Raw genomic sequence first — 12,431 nt, 5'->3', positions numbered from 1 at the left:
GTGTGCTCTTAAGACATCTCACTACAGTGACAAGTCTTCTTCACACTTTTGTCCCTACCAGCAGCTACTTACCTTGCTAAAGACATCCTGTATTACCAGTTTCTCCCATGTCTTTCCAGAGATAGGCAATGCATAAACAATCTTATATGCGTATCCTTTTTTTTTTCCACCTGAAAGTGCATGCTAGACAGACTGTCCTGCACCTTCCCTTTTCTCAATAAGATATCTGTAAGCTATTTCATTCTTTTTTTTAACAACCGTGTAGTATTCCACTGCGTGGATATACCACAAATTAATGGAGGGACATTTGTATTGTTGCCAGTTTCTTGCTTTTACAGCGTCTAATTGCTGTCTTTTCCATCCATCCTTTCACATGTATATGAGAGTATCTGTAGGTAAATTACTGCCTGCGTTTTAAAAATGCATTTTCAAAGCTCCCCGTGAAGCTGTAAAAGTGCCTCTCAGTCATTTCTTCTCAGCATGTTTGCTGGCTTCTTTAAGTGGCGTGAAGACTCCGGGAGATATACATTACAGGCACTGAAAAGAATTAAGTTGTTAATGAAAGGTAAGGAAGTTGTTATATTCTAGTAGAAAGTATATTCTTGTTATATTCTCGATGCTCCTGGGAATAACTAAACATAGACGTTTGTCCTGCACCACTAATAAGGCTTCTCCCAGGGCATTTGGGACTGAGTACATTTATTTAGGAGAACATGGTAAGTCATATATTTACAACCAACCATAAATATACATGAAGCTAATCAGAAGTAACAAAATGACCTAAGCTTAATTTTATAGAAGTTTTTACCACTTGCATTTTCGTATTTGATATTTTGGTTTTGGATCTCTGATCATGAGGATATTGGACACACAGAGGCAGGCATCATGCATGTCTTGTGCACCATTTTGGCCCCAGGGCCAAAGCAGTCCCTGAGAGATAGCAGACCCTCAAACAATTGTTCAGTGAATGAATTAGTGTAAGTCCAAAGTTCTGATTCCAGTCCTGCTAAGTAAAAACACAAACCCGGGTAATTTCCAGTGGTTTTCCTTTTTTGTTTGCAGGGGTTTTGGGGGGGTGGGGTTTCCAGTGGTTTTCCATCCTTTTGCCAGGCTGTCTTGATAACCAATGATTTCATGCAGTGTTTCCCAAAGTGAAATGTAGGAGAAGATGCTAGAGGGTACCTAGGTGAACTTTGTATAATTATAATCATATGTTTATTTTAACTTGGCCATTAAACCCATGAATTCACAGCTACTACTTCTTAGGGTGAGGATTAGCAAATACTTAAGTTAAAAAAGTGAATCAATTTAAAGAAAAAGATCGGGAATTCCCTGGCTGTCCAGTGGTTAGGACTCTGTGCTTTCACTGCCGAGGGCCCGGGTTCCACCCCTGGTTGGGGAACTAAGATCCTACAAGCCCCATGGGGTGGGGGGAAAAAAAAATCACATAATCAACATAGTGGCACAAAGAAATGGCGAAAGTAGTGATGATAGAAGCACATTTAGAAATAATTGAGTTAATATATCTAGAATGGTTCTAGGTATCTGTAAGCTATTTCATTCTTTTTTTTTTCAGTTTTTTTTAAAACTTTATTTTGTGTTGGAGTATAGTTGATTAACAATGTTGTGATAGTTTCAGTTTACAGCAAAGTGATTCAATTATACATTTACATGTATCTATTCTTTTTCAAACTCTTTTCCCATTCAGGTTGTTACATAATAGTGCTATACAGTAGGTCCTTGTTGATTATCCATTTTAAATATAGCAGTGTGTACATGTCAATCACAAACTCCCTAACTATCCCTTCCCCTGACACGTCCCCCCTGGTAACCATAATTTCATTCTCTAAGTCTGTGAGTCTGTTTCTGTTTTGTAAATGAGTTCATTTGTATCATTTCTTTTAAAATTTATTTATTTATATATTTTTTTGGCTGTGTTGGGTCTTCGTTGCTGTGCGCGGGCTTTTCTCTAGTTGTGGCAAGCGGGGGCTACTCTTCGTTGCGGTGCGTGGGATTCTTACTGCGGTGGCTTCTCTTGCTGTGGAGCACGGGCTCTAGGCGCCCAGGCTTCAGCAGTTGTGGCACGTGGGCTCAGTAGTTGTGGCTCGCGTGCTCTAGAACGCAGGGTAAGTAGTTGTGGTGCACAGGCTTAGTTGCTCCGCAGCATGTGAGATCTTCCCAGGCCAGGGATGGAACCTGTGTCCCCTGCATTGACAGGCGGATTCTTAACCACTGCGCCACCAGGGAAGTCCCATATCATTTCTTTTTAGATTCCACATATAAGTGATATCATACGATATTTCTCTTTCTCTGTCTGACTTACTTCACTCAGTATGACAATCTCTAGGTCCATCCATGTCGCTGTAAATGGCATTATTTCATTCTTTTTAATGGCTGAGTAATATTCCATTGTATATATATATGTACCACATCTTCTTTATCCATTCCTGTGTCAATGGACACTTAGGTTGCTTCCATGTCTTGGCTATTGTAAACAGTGCTGCAGTGAATATTGGGGTACATGTGTCCTTTTGAATTATGGTTTTCTCAGGGTATATGCCCAGTAGTGGGATTGCTGGGTCATATAGTAGTTCTATTTTTAGTTTTTAAAGGAACCTCCATACTGCTCTCCATAGTGGTATACCAATTTACATTACCACCAAAAGTGTGGGAGGGTACCCTTCTCTCCACAGCCTCACCAGCATTTATTGTTTTTGGATTTTTTTGATGATAGCCATTTTGATTAGTGTGAGGTGATATCTCATTGTAGTTTTGATTTGCGTTTCTCTAATAATTAGCAGTGCTTAACATCTTTTCTTGTGCTTTTGGCCATTTGTATGTCTTCTTTAGAGAAATGTCTATTTAGGTCTTCTACCCATTTTTTCACTGGATTGTTTGTTTTCATGATATTAAGCCACATATGCTGTTTGTAAATTTTGGAGACTAATCCCTTGTCAGTCACATCATTTGCAAATATTTTCTCCCAGTCTGTGGGTTGTCTTTCATTTTGCTTATGGTTTCCTTTGTTGTGCAAAAGCTTTTGAGTTTAATTAGGTCCCATTTGTTTATTTTTGTTTTTATTTCCATTACTCTGGGAGATAGATTGAAAAAGATATTGCTGCAATATATGTCAGTATTTTGCCTATGTTTTCCTCTAAGAGTTTTACATTGTCCAGTCTCACATTTAGGTCTTTAATCCATTTTGAGCTTATTTTTGTGTATGGTGTTAAAGAATGTTCTAATTTCATTTTTTTACATGTAGCCGTCCAGTTTTCCCAGCACCATTTATTGAAGGGACTGTCTTTCCCTCATTTTATAGTCTTGCCTCCTTTGTTGTAGATTAATTTTTTTTAATTTCAATTTAATTTTATTTATTTTTATTTTTTGGCTGCATTGGGTCTTTGTAGCTGTGGGCAGGCTTTCTCTAGTTATGGCGAGCGGGGACCACTCTTCGTTGCAGTGCACAGGCTTCTCACTGCGGTGGCTTCTCTTTATTGTGGAGCACAGGCTTTAGTCACGCAGGCTTCAGTACTTGTGGCACTCGGGCTCCATAGCTGTGGCTTGCAGGCTCTAGAGCGCAGGCTCAGTAGTTGTGGCACACAGGCTTAGTTGCTCCGCAGCATGTGGGATCCTCCCGTACCAGGGCTTGAACCCATGTCCCCTGCATTGGCAGGCGGATTCTTAATGACTGTACCACCAGGGAAGTCCCTGTTGTAGATTAATTGACCATGGGTGCATGAGTTTATTTCTGGGCTTTCTATCCTGTTCCATTGATGTATATTTCTATTTTTGACCAGTACCATACTGTTCTGATGACTATAGCTTTGTAGTATAGTCTAAAGTCAGGGAACCTGATTCCTCCAGCTCTGTTTTTCTTTCTCAAGATTGCTTTGGCTCTTTGGGGTCTTTCATGTCTCCATACAAAGTCTAAGATTTTTTTGTTCCAGTTCTGTGAAAAATGCCATTGGTAATTTGATAGGGATTGCATTGAATCTGTAGATCGCCTTGGGTAGTATAGTCATTTTGACAATATTAATTCTTCTAATCCAAGAACATGGTATGTCTTTCCATCTGTTTTGTTGTCTTAGATTTCTTTCATCAGCGTCTTATAGTTTTCAGAGTACAGGTCTTTTGTCTCCTTATGTAGGTTTATTCCTAGGTATTTTATTCTTTTGGATGCAGTGGTAAATGGGATTGTTTCTTGAATTTCTCTTTCTGATCTTTCATTGTTAGTGTATAGAAATGCAACAGATTTCTGTGTATTAATTTTGTAACCTGCAACTTTACCGAATTCATTGATGAGCTCTAGTAGTTTTCTGGTAGCATCTTTAGGATTTTCTATATATAGTATCGTGTCATCTGCAAACAATGACAATTTAACTTCTTCTTTTCCATTTTGGGTTCCTTTTTTTTTTTTTTTTTTTGGCGATACGTGGGCCTCTCACTGTTGTGGCCTCTCCCGTTGCAGAGCATAGGCTCTGGACACGCAGGCTCAGCAGCCATGGCTCACGGGCCTAGCCACTCCACGGCATGTGGGATCCTCCCGGACCGGGGCACGAACCCATGTCCCCTGCATCAGCACGCGGACTCTTAACCACTGTGCCACCAGGGAAGCCCTGGGTTCCTTTTATTTCTTTCTCTTCTCTGATTGCCATAGCTAGGACTTCCAAAACTATGTTGAATGAAAGTGGCAAGGGTGGACATCCTTGTCTTATTCCTGATCTTAGAGGAAATGCTTTCAGCTTTTCACCATTGAGTATGACGTTAGCTGTAGGTTTGTTGTATATGGCCTTTATTATGTTGAGGTATGTTCCCTCTATTCCCTCTTTCTGGAGAGTTTTTAACATAAATAGGTGCTGAATTTTGTCAAAGGCTTTTTCTGCATCTATTGAGATGATAATATGATTTTTAGTCTTCAATTTGTTGATGTGGTGTATCACACTGATTGATTTGCAGATATTGAAAAATCCTTGCATCCCTGGGATAAATCCCACTTGATCATGGTGTATGATCCTTTTAATGTATTGTTGGATTCAGATAGCTAGCATTTAGTTGAGGGTTTTTGCGTCTGTGTTCATCAGTGATATTGGCCTGTAATTTTCTTCTTTTGTGGTATCTTTGTCTGATTTTGGTATCAGAGAGATGGTGGCCTCACAGGATGAGTTTGGGAGGTTTCCTTCCTCTGCAATTTTTTGGAACAGTTTCAGAAGTATAGGTGTTAGCTCCTCTCTAAATGTTTGATAGAATTCGCCTGTGAAGCCATCTGGTTTTGGATTTCTGTTTGTTGGGAGTTTTTTAATCACAGTTTCAGTTTCAGTGCTTGTGATTGGTCTGTTCATGTTTTCTATTTCTTCCTGGTTCAGTCTTGGGAGATTGTACCTTTCTAAGAATTTGTCTGTTTCTTCCAAGTTGTCCATTTTACTGGCATACAGTCACTTGTAGTAGTGTCTTATGATCCTTTGTATTTCTGTGGTGTCAGTTGTAACCTCTTCTTTTTCATTTCTAATTTTATTGATTTGAGTGCTCTCCCTTTTTTTCTTGATGAGTCTGGCTAAAGGTTTATCAATTTCATTTGTCTTTGCAAAGAACCAGTTTTATTTTCATTGATCTTTGCTATCATTTTCTTAGTCTCTATTTCATTTATTTCTGCTCTGATCTTTATGATTTCTTTCCTTCTACTAACTTCAGGATATGTTTGTTCTTCTTTCTCTAGTTGCCTTAGGTGTAAGGTTAGGTTGTTTGAGATTTTTCGTATTTCCTGAGGTAAGCTTGTATTGCTATTAACTTCCCTCTTAGAACTGCTTTTGCTGCATCCCATAGGTTTTGGATCATTGTGCTTTCATTTTCATTTGTCCCTTGGTATTTTTTAATTTCCTCTTTGATTTCTTCAGTGATCCATTGGTTGTTTAGTAGCGTAGTGTTTAGTCTCCACGTGTTTGTGTTTTTTGCAGTTTTTTTCTTGTAGTTGATTTCTAATCTCATAGTGTTGTGGTTGGAAAAGACGCTTGATATGATTTCAGTTTTCTTAAATTTACCAAGGCTTGCTTTGTGGCCCAGCACGTGGTCAGTCCTGGAGAATATTCCATGCACACTTGAGAAGAATGTGTATTCTGCTGCTTTTGGATGGAATGCTTTATAAATATCAGTTAAGTCCATCTGGTCTAATATGTCATCTAAGACCTGTGTTTCCTTATTGATTTTCTCTCTGGATGATCCGTCCATTGATGAAAGTGGGGTGTTAAAGTCCCCCACTATTATTGTGTTACTGTCAATTTCTCCCTTTGTGGCTGTTAGTATTTGCCTTATATATTGAGATGCTCCTCTGTTGGGTAAATATATATTTGCAATTGTTATATCTTCTTCTTGGATTGATCCCTTGATCATTATGTAGTGTCCTTCTTTGTCTCTTATAACAGTCTTTATTTTAAAGTCTGTTTTGTCTGATATGAGTATTGCTACTCCAGCTTTCTTTTGATTTCCATTTGCATGGAATACCTTCTTCCATCCCCTGAATTTCAGTCTGTATGTGTCCCTAGATCCTAAGGGGGTCTCTTGTAGACAGCATATATATGGGTCTTGTTTTTGTATCCATTCAGCCAGTCTAGTCTTTTGGTTGGAGCATTTAATCCATTTACATTTAAGATAATTATTGATATGTATGTTCCTATTGCCATTTTCTTAATTGTTTTGGGTTGACTTTGTAAGTCTTTTTTCTTCCCTTCCTCTTTTGTTCTCTTCTTTTGTTTTTTGATCACTCTAGTATTGTGTTTGGGTTACTTTTTCTTTTTTGTTTGTGTATCTATTGTAGTTTTTGTGTTTGCTGTTCCCATGAGGTCTTGATATAGCAGACTATATATGTACCAGGTCATTTTAAGTTGCTGGTCTCTTTCCTGCCTAGAGGAGTTCCTTTAGCATTTGTTGCAAAGCTGGTCTGGTGGTGCAGAATTCTCTTAGCTTTTGCTTATCTGTAAAGCTTTTGATTTCTTCATCAAATCTGAATGAGAGCCTTGCTGGGTAGAGTATTCTTGGTTATGCTCTTCCCTTTCATCACTTTAAATGTATCATGCCACTCCCTTCTGGTCTGCAGAATTTCTGCTGAGAAATCAGCTGATAACCTTATGGGAGTTCCCTTGTATGTTATTTGTCATTTTTCCCATGTTGCTTTTAATATTTTTTCTTTGTCTTTCATTTTTGTCAATTTGATTACTATGTGTCTCGGCATGTTCCTCCTTGGGTTTATCCTGCCTGGGACTCTCTACATTTCCTGTTCTTGGATGACTGTTTCCTTTCCCATGTTAGGGACCTTTTCAGCTTTTCTCTCTCTCTTTTCCTTTTGGGATCCCTATAATGTGAACGTTGGTGCATTTAATGCTGTCCCAGAGGTCTCTTAGACTGTCTTTGTTTCTTTTCATTCTTTTTTCTTTATTCTGTTCTACAGAAGTGATTTGCACCATCCCACCTTCTAGCTCACTTATCCATTCTTCTGCCTCATTTATTCTGATATTGATTCCTTCTAGTGCATTTTTCATTTCAGTTATTGTATTGTTCATCTCTGTTTATTTGTTCTTTAGTTCTTCTAGGTCTTGGTTAAACATTTTTTGCATCTTCTAGATCCTTGCCTCCATTCTTTTTCTGAGATCCTGGATCATCTTTACTATCATTATTCTGAATTCTTTTTCTGAAAGATTGCCTAGTTCCACTTCACTTAGTTGTTTTTCTGGGATTTTATCCTGTTCCTTCATCTGGAGGATGCAACATAATCCTCTACTCTTTCATTTCATCGAACTTGCTGTGATTGTGGTTTTCGGTCCGCAGGCTGTAGGATTATAGTTCTTCTTGCTTCTGCTGTCTGCCCTCTAGTGGATGAGGCTACCTAAGAGACTTTGCAAGCTTCCTGATGGGAGGGATTGGTGGTGGGTAGAGTCTTTTCCCTCTGATGGACAGGGCTGTGCTCAGTAAAACTTTAATCCACTTGTCTACTGATGGGTGGGGCTGTGTTCCCTCACTCTTGGTTGTTTGGTCTGAGGCAACCCAGCACTGGAGCCTAGAGGTTGTTTGGTGGGGATAATAGCTTCTGGGAGGGCTCAGGCCAATAAGTACTTCCAAGAACTGCTGCTGCCGCCAGTGTCTTTGTCCCCACAGTGAGCCACAGCCACCCCCTGCCTCTGCAGGAGACCCTCCAATACTAGCAGGTATGCCTGGTCCAGCCTCTTATGGGGTCACTGCTTTTTTCCCCTGGGTCCTGGTGGACACAAGACTTTGTGTGTGCCCTCCAAGAGTGGAGTTTCTATTTCCCCAGGTCCTGTGGAATTCCTGCAATCAAATCCCACTGCTTTTCAAAGCCAGCTTCACTGAGGACTCCTCCTCCCATTGCCAGACCTCCAGGCTGGGAAGCCTGACATGGGGCTCAGAACTTTTTCTCCCGTGGGAGAGTTTCTGTGGTATAATTGTTTCCAGTTTGTGGTTTGGCCACCCGGCGGGTATGGGATTTGATTTTGTTGCAGTTGCACCCCTCCTACCATCTTGTTGTGGCTTCTCCTTTGTCTTTGGATGTAGGGTATCTTTTTTGGTGGTTCCAGCGTTTTTCTGTCAATGGTTGTTCAGCAGTTAGTTGTGATCCCAGTGTTCTCGTAAGAAGGGCTGAGCACACGTCTTCCTACTGCACCATCTTGAGCTATTCTATTTCATTCTTTTTAATAACCATATAGATTCCACTAAATGAAGGTACCATGAATTAACTGATGGATATTTATGTTGTTGCCAATCTCTTGTATTTACAAACAGTAAAATGCCTTCATATAAAGACTAAGGCTGGTGTGACACTGGAACCAGGTGCTGGACAAGTGGGAATGATGAGGGCCAGGGACCCTAGGACCCTGGGTGGCCTCCCCACCATCTCTCTGACAGCAGGGAGGGGACAAGGAGAGGTTTTCAGCTTGGGGAGGACCCTTCTCCTGTTAGGTCAGGACTTTGTGTTGGTCCCATCCCCCTCTGCCCAGAAGTCACTCTGTGCTTGAGGCAGTTCTCATTGTGAGCAGGAGGATAAGAAAGGGGGCCTGGGCTTCCCTGGTGGCGCAGTGGTTGAGAGTCCGCCTGCCGATGCAGGGGACACGGGTTCGTGCCCCGGTCCGGGAAGATCCCACATGCCGCGGAGCGGCTGGGCCTGTCAGCCATGGCCGCTGAGCCTGCGCGTCCGGAGCCTGTGCTCCGCAACGGGAGAGGCCACAACAGTGAGAGGCCCGCGTACCGCAAAAAAAAAGAAAGGGGGCCTGCCCTCACCTAGAGCCTCAGTATGGGAGCTTGGTGCGCAATTTTTTTCACTTTAGAATTTGTTTTCAGTTACTATGTAATTAATACACATGGTTAAAAAAAACGCCTCAAATGCTACAGAAAGACGTAAGATATAAAATAAGACACACCCCCATGCTCTGGAATCTACAGTTAATAATTGTTAATCTGGTGGTTTTCAGTTAAATAATTGACCTTTTTTCCTTGTTCATTGTCTGCAGGCAAGATCTGTCCCCTCCCTGCCATAAAGATGAGGAGATTGTGCCACATGCTTTCCCTTTCTCCTCAGCAACACCTCCTAATTTTTGTTAGTTACATCATTATTTTTTATGTAGTTTGAAACAGAGTATCACATTTACATTCTCCTCTGTAATGATCATCAAGCTTCCTGTTATGAGTTGATTTGAAAAATTAAGAACTATTAACAGCATTTACAATACGATGGTTGAAGTAAACATTATTTCCTATGGAAACAGGAAGTATGTTTGGTCCTGGGTCATTAAACTTTTGTTACTGGAAGCAAAATTCAAAGATCCAGTCATCTTTTCCTTCCCCATAACCTTCTTCACTTCTTTCTGGCCAGACTTAGCTCATTATTTCTCATACCCTGTATCTTCATTTTTGGATTCCTAGTCCAAGAGCAAGTTCTGTCAGTTCTACCTCCAAAATACGTCATGAATCTGTCCATTTTTTTTTTTCCTGTTACCACTTTGGTTCATTATCCCTCACCTGGACCACTTCCAAAGCCTCCCGTATTAGTTTGCTAGTGATGCCGTAACAATCTGCCAAACCGGGGCCGGGTTGTGGGTGAGGCTTAGCCAACAGAAATTTATTTTCTCAGAGTCCTGGAGGCTAGAAGTCTGAAATCAAAGTGTTGGCAGGCAAGGTTGGTTATTTCTGCAGCCTTTCACCTTGGTTTGTAGACGGCACTTTTCTCACCATGTCTTCACATGGTCTTCCGTGTGTGTGTGTGTGTGTGTGTGTGTGTGTGTGTGTCCTATCTCTTAAGGACACCAAACATATTGGATTAGGCCTCACTCTCATGACATCATTTTAAATTAATTCCATCTTTAAAGACCCTACCTCCAAATACAGCCACATTCTGAGGTACTAGGGGTTAGAACTTTGACATATGCATTGAGGGAGAATACAATTTGGCCCGTAACACCTTCCTTTTGAAAAACAAGAATTAGACTTCTCTGCTAGGCCATCCAATGGTTCGTACTGTGCTTAGAATAAAATTAAACCCCCCTGCCTTCACTTACAAATTCTTATATGCTTTGCTTTTGCCAATCTTTCCATCTCAGCTCACACCCAATTCCCCTCCTTTCTGCTTTCAAGTAAACTTAGCTCCTGTCTCAGACCACTTGCATTTGCTATCCTCTCTGCCTAGAACCCTGTTGACTGAAGAAAAAAAAAAAGCACAACCTAAAACTAAAAGCTGAGAATTATGGGTTTTTTTGGCAGACAAAACTGAGGACTTTCAGAAGGAGAAAAACAAATTTTGTACATTAACGCATATATATGGAATCTAGAAAAATGGTACAGATTAACCAGTTTGCGAGGCAGAAATAGAGACACAGACGTAGAGAACAAACGTATGGACACCAAGGAGGGAAAGCAGGGAGGGGGCTGATGAATTGGGAGATTGGGATTGACATGTATACACTAATATGTATAAAATAGATAACTAATAACAACCTGCTTATAAAAAAATTTAAAAAATTTTTTAAATGCTTTGCTAATTGTAGCTTATTTAAAGCCTCTACTCCTATAATTCTTTGAATTATTTGAAACTGAAACAGGAGGAAAAAATTAAAAAGGAAAAAAAAACACCAAAAACCCTGAGGACTTACACCTGGGATACAGCCTCTCAGTTAGCTCTGAGGGACTGCTCCCAAGAGGTAAGGGGGGAGCCAGGGTATATAGGAGTTTTTGTAACAAAAACCAGGTAGTCAGAACATCAAAAGATCACTGTTACAGAAAACTAGGTATCTCAAGTTAATGAAGTTAGTACTTTTCTATATATGGGAAGATGCAAGAGTCTGGGCTCATTGAAATCATTCCTTTGATATGCACCTTAACGATCTAGGGCAAGTATCCTGCTTTTTTTCCATCCTGAATCCCCTCAGGGTGCACAGCTGGGGGTTGCTGCAGCGGTTTAGGGCTTGGCAGTGGGCAGCCCGTTTGCCTCCATCCTGAGTTCCCCTGGGGCTCACCGGCTGGGGGGCTGTAATGTGATGGCTTGATGGCTGCAACATGCTTTGTTTGCTGATACAGCAGGCAACATTTTTCACTCACAACCCTCCTATTCGTTACGTTAAGAAACAGCTTTTTACCAATGTCCTGTAACAAACTGGGTGATATGCACCTCAGGGTGTAGGAAGACATTCTAAGGGGGCTTAGGGCCTGGATACAAGAGAAGAATCCATTTACAGATTGTGAATTTTTGTATACTCTTTCCTAAAATTTCTTTGCGCGCAAATTCAGTTATCCAGTTCTCTTTTTATATCTCGCTTTCCACAGAGAAAGGCATAACACCCCTCCCACTGCCCTGGGTGTAAACTAACAGGAACTGAACAAGGCATACTTTGTCAGGGAGGAAGAGATTTTCCCCTACCCTCTAGGTTTTTCAGGCTGCCTGGTCTAAGAATTAAATTGACATGAGACAGGTTAGCATGAGAAATCACAGAAAATTTTAGTAATATGTATACATGGGAAAAAGGAGAAATGAGGAACTCCCAAAATGGCCCAAGCCACCACCTTAAATACCATCTTCATCTAAAGACAAAAGAGGGCATTGGGGGTAGTGGTTTGGGACTTCCAAGGGGAGGAAGGCAATACACTTAGAGATGGAAAAGCAAGTGTTGGGTAAATAAACGGAGATAAGAGTGGACTCTGATCTCTAGACCCTGCCAAGTTTCCCCCCAGTACACCTAACCCACATTCTTTGCAGATATCGCTGGTGATGGCTCTATTCCAGGAACAGGCCCTTTATCTAAATTCTTTAGGTCACTAAGGGCGAGGTAAAAAGAAAGACTTCCTGAGTCTTCTGTTTCATAAAAATAATCAGCCTAAAATAATCCTCACACCAAAGAGACACATTTTGAGGTGGCAGATTTTGCTTCTCTGCAACTTCAAGA

The sequence above is a fragment of the Pseudorca crassidens genome, chromosome 3 (genome assembly GCF_039906515.1).
Source record: "Pseudorca crassidens isolate mPseCra1 chromosome 3, mPseCra1.hap1, whole genome shotgun sequence".
NCBI lineage: Eukaryota > Metazoa > Chordata > Mammalia > Artiodactyla > Delphinidae > Pseudorca > Pseudorca crassidens.
This window is presented reverse-complemented; position numbering follows the sequence as displayed.